Source organism: Montipora capricornis, chromosome 6 (assembly GCF_036669925.1).
Source record: "Montipora capricornis isolate CH-2021 chromosome 6, ASM3666992v2, whole genome shotgun sequence".
Lineage (NCBI taxonomy): Eukaryota > Metazoa > Cnidaria > Anthozoa > Scleractinia > Acroporidae > Montipora > Montipora capricornis.
The window spans coordinates 21,105,664-21,110,963 of NC_090888.1; positions in this window are offsets into that span (position 1 = coordinate 21,105,664).

A 5,300-nucleotide genomic window follows, 5' to 3' on the forward strand; every position below is an offset into this window, starting at 1 on the left:
TGATCCTTAAGTCTACTAAGGATCAGTTGCCAAATTTGAGGATTCAGAACCCTGCTGTTCTGGACCTTCTTGATGATTGTAGAGTGGTCAACCTGCAAGAGGACAACAGACATAAGGCTGTACAGAAGATCTTACTGCAGCAAGTAATAATCAAGATAAAGAATGGATAGTCTTTCTCTGTTGTCATTTCTAAAGAGTCATCCGTGCATCTCTCCATTGGTGTTTACAAAGAAAACTGAAGCAACCCCCTCAGTTGAAGAAGTTCAAAATTTGATTGTAACTGAAGACAACACCTCACTTACTGGTAGTCAAGAAAGAGCCTTGGATTTTCTTAAGGCATATGTTTCCAAGCTTGGAAGTACAGCTGAAGGTAATCTTTGTTATCTAACCTGGAGGACATGGGGCAGTTATTCATTTTCAAGTGCACTGACAGTGTAGCATTTGCTAATAAATGTTATCCCACCAAGTGAACTCTTAATAAATCTGCATCTGCAGATTGAAAGTTCTATACAACTGCGTCATAGTTTGTGATTCAACATCACTACTGAAACCTTTCGCAATTGGCTTTATGATGCTCGATAACACTTTCGGGCGTTTTAACAGGAAAGTCTTGGCAACATATGCCTTAAGGATATGATTGGGAAAAATGCATTTCATTGAAAAAGTACACAAAATTATAAAATAAACTGGTGTAAGAAAAAGTGCTGTTTTGCTCTCAGATTTTTAAAACTGTAATGCATGAAAATTGTTGAATAATGATGTTCTGTTAAATTAAATTCCAGGAAACAGTTTTTGTCGAGAAGCACTAACCCCACTGCAGGAATTTATTCATGTCTGTACTGGGACACCTTAGATCCCATCCTATCTTGGAGAGAGAAAGATTTCTTTTGGCTTTGCAAGAGATCCAAGGGCTATTTATCCCAGAGCAAACACTTGCTTCTGGAAGCTACAGGTGCCTACTTGTTATACCTCTTTCCCTGCATTCAAAGAATCATTTGACAAATGTAATTGAAGGACGGGGGTTTATGATTGCTTAGAGCTCGGTGCAAGTCATGAGGGGATTGTTACAGAACCACAGATTGTTATAGTTTATCCAACAAGATTAGATCGATTTCGTGCATTCAACTTTGCATATCACAAATAGGTGTTGTTAAAAAGTAGCGGTAGAGACAGATTGGACAGGAGCAGCGATATTAATTCTGAACTGCAATTTCAAGGATAACTACTGCATTACTTGGATCATTCGTAGAAGCTGGTTACAGGCACATATATAAAAATAACACAAAAAATAAATAAAAACCCCCTTACGTAAATCGTCTCACTGATATAGCGACTATGTGGCAACCCCAGGAAAATTGTTGAATAATGATGTTCTGTTAAACATTCAGCTATCTTCTATAACTTCTATCTACAATTTCTTGGGAGCATATAGTAGAGGAGATTAAGAAAGTATCACAAAATCTGTTAGGGCCCGGCCAAACCTTGAACTTTACATTTGACGAACTAATTTGATAGAGCGTGTAAAGATAGAGTTTGGCCCGGGCCTAAGACGTTAAGCAACCCTTGGATGTCAAACTTTGACCACTAAACAGACTGGGTCTTTTTTTTGCAACTGAGCTTTTTTTTTAACACAATGCAACGTTGTTTAGTCGGTAACAGCATAGAACATGAAGACAGAAAGGCATATATTTTTAGTTTGGACTGAAAACTCTTGAATCTGCCTGGTGTCATTGATAGCAATTATTAAAATGTTTACTCGAGCAAGCCTGAAGCGTAATCCATGAGTCTAGAATATGAAATTATTGTGGTTGTAATCTCCCTTCAAGACTTGCGAGATAAATGGCAAAACGATACTATGGACTTTAGCTTAAAATCTCTTGGTCATGTTTAAATAGTGAAAATCACACTTGGGCTAATATTACCTAAGCGGTTGCAGCAGGAACAGTAACTTTTACCATAATCACATAGGTGATTAATAAAAATTCTCTGCGATGATGTGTGGCCTCAAACCGTTTTGTAGAGGTTACCACAGTTAATAGAGAGGTCTGGTTTTGAAGCTCGGCAAACATCAAAGAACCAAACCAAGATGCCAAGATTTAGGTTGGAAAGTCCACGACCATGCACAATCTTTTGTTTTGCATTCGTGCATTTTGCATGAATTACGTAACCAACACGTTTCTATTGGTTAGTTCCTCGGTACGGAGTAAACAACTATTGTGTTTTGTGCACGCTCAAGGCTAAAAAAGAGAGCAAAAAAAAAACAATAAAGAAATTTGTCGGGTTTCATAACCATTCCCCTCTGTTGACTATGAGGTGACAGACAACGAAATCAATTTTTTTAAAGAAAATACATGTTTTTCAAATAATCACCTATGTGATAAAATAAAAGAATAATTCACCTCAGGCGCAGTGCATATCGGTGAATTGTTAAATATTTTTTTGTCAAATAAACTTTAATCTATTGCTGACGTCAAACAACAAGTAATTTGAAGGTTAGAACAGTAATTCGACAAAAAAACCTCCAGCCTAGGAAGTCGAAAGGACTTTGAGGAAGGACACATAAAGTAAATTGTTCTCAAGAGAAGTTGGGAGAAGAGAACAGATCCCCCATGCATGGACCTCTTTCAATGACAGTCCTTTAAAATCTTATTTCAGCTACACATCTATTTTTAGACAAGCACCTGATTGGCCAGTTGTAATGACGTAATGAAGTTTGTAAATATGCGCGGCATTGGGAACGCGAATTTAAAATAGCTTTGCAAAACTAAAAATAGATTTAAAAAACTATGGTAAGGCGTAGGGATCCGTGCTCTTTATTACCGAAACATCAATTAAATACCAGCGTACCATGCAAGCCGTCTCTTCTAACTTCCTTGATAAGTCCGGAAGAGGAAGAAGACTTTGCCAGCTGCCTTGAACGCAAATTTATCTGCACATCAGTCATGCATGACCATAACCACAACACAAAACGAAAACAAACAGTCGGAGTATTTCCCGACTTATCAACTGAAGGAAGATCAAAGAGACTGCTCACAGGCACTTTCTCAGGAAACGAGGCACGATGTCTTATTTCTTTGTACCAAGGAAAAACGTCATTGATGCTATGTCTACTACCAAGGGCCTGTTTACATGGAAGTTTCTCTTTTGGTCATGTGATGTAGCAAATATCGTTGAGAGCCGAAGTAGACATATACAGAACAAGGCTAACTGTAGAGTGAATGGAATTCCATTGCAACAGTTTGGTGGTTAAGAGCTACCCCGCTTGATTTTTAGCCTGGTTTTATTTCATTGACCTTTATATTTTAAAAGAATCAGTATATCACTTTGCCAATTGGTACTTAAGCTTTCGGCGTAGTCTCACCTCTGGAAGTCCTGAACGTGTTGTCTGGGGAAAATGTTCTGCCGGCCATCATGTAGCCTGCGAAAGCCGAAGAGGGACTTCGGACTTCGGACTTCGGACTTCGGACTTCGGACTTCAGACTCGAAACTTAATTCACTCGGAGACATCAGTTTATAGATAGCATCCTTTCTTGCTTTTGTAAACGCGGATATGTTCGAAACGTAATTGACTCGGAGAAGGGCTAACGCTCGAAACGTCAGCTTTTAAAATCTCTGTACGGCGGCCAATTTACATCATCAACTCCGTTGATAAAACCAAATTTTTGTATAGATAGCACCCTTTGTTGCTCTTTGTTTCCCTCACTATTCATAATACGCCATTCCGTAGTTGCGCAGGGAACTGGGGCGAGTTTCAAATTTTAAGCAATCGATAAATTGACACTATCACATGAAAGACAATGTCGAGAACGGCCATTTGACCAAGTTTGATGGTTTTACATTCAAAAGAGAACATGAAAAATTATGGACTTTTAAGACAGTTCAAAATCCACACAAACGTCTCTAATTTTGAGGCTGTGTCCCCCAAAGCCATATAAACTCTTAAACGTTTTTGCGTTTTGTCTGATATTCGTGAAAATGGGCAAACAAAGTGGTTTTCACCTCGGTTACTACCAAATAGTAGGTGCATGATGGAATTTTACAGTTGTCCCAAAATTGAAAAGTATTCTTCGGAGTTTCAATAATAAACTAGAGACGTTTATATGGACTTTGCACTATGTTTTAAAGCCCATAACTTGGTCTCTGCTCAACCTTAAATCATCAAACCTGGGCAAATGGCCAATCTCAATTTTATCTTTCATGTGATGGTGTCAATTTATATCGATTAGTTCAAATTTGAAAGTCGCCCCATCTCCCTGTGCAACTCCAAAACGGCCAATTTAGAAAATACAAATTTGTGTTCTTGTGGTGATCAGACCATTCTAAGCCACATTGTTGTATTCCTGTCTTAATGCATATATAAGGCTATAACTTGCAGAGACCATAATTAAATATAAATGTAACGATGAAAGCATCAGTGGTCACGTGAAAAGTTGAAGTTTTGCAGTCTGCGAATATTGTTTCAATGTAAAATATGGCCTGGCCTTTTGTTGGTTAGTATCAGTGGGGAGGCCATGATGTATATTGTGATCTTTGTTTCAAGAAAGCGTTCTTTCGATTTTGCAACAAAAAAAAAACTTTTACTAAACGCTCAACGTGAGCGCTAACAATACAACTATCTTCATTGCATGATAACTAAAACTGGTTTGTGTGGTTTTGCTTGTAAAGCAAGTTTACACGTAATCCTGCCCTGTCACTAAAGGAAGTAAATTTACAAATAAAATGAATTGGTAAGTATCTGTTCGCAATAATTTGACGCGATAAATTTGAGCAGAGTTAAGGTGGTGTAAAGTTGGCAAAATCCGGGAAAAAGCCTAGAAACTATCTGACAAGTGATGAACGTAACAGTCTTTCAATGACCCAGTTTTCGTCAAGAGGCTAAACGTTTTTTAAACAATCAGTTATCTCGATGTACAATTTAAGAGCCTCTTGTTCATTTGATGGTTGCTCATAATCTGGCTTGATCAGTCTCACTAGCTCCTCGAAATTCTCATTGTAATCGACACAATTCTCAGCGTACATTTCTTTGCACGCTTCAACACCCTGGATGTCGACATTAACCAAGTAGTTTTCTTTTCCACGGATTTCTGGAGTAAAAAACATGACATCTGGTTTACCACCCTGTACTTCGCAATGCGCTTGTCACTGGATATTGTTTGTGTTCCATAGCTCTACATTGAAACGTAGTTCATGTCGAATTACATGTAAGAAACAAAACTTTAGGCATTCCTTAATAAGACAGTCATCTCTATAAAAACCAGCATCACATAGATCTTTAAACAGATTCATCCACCACCCTCCTC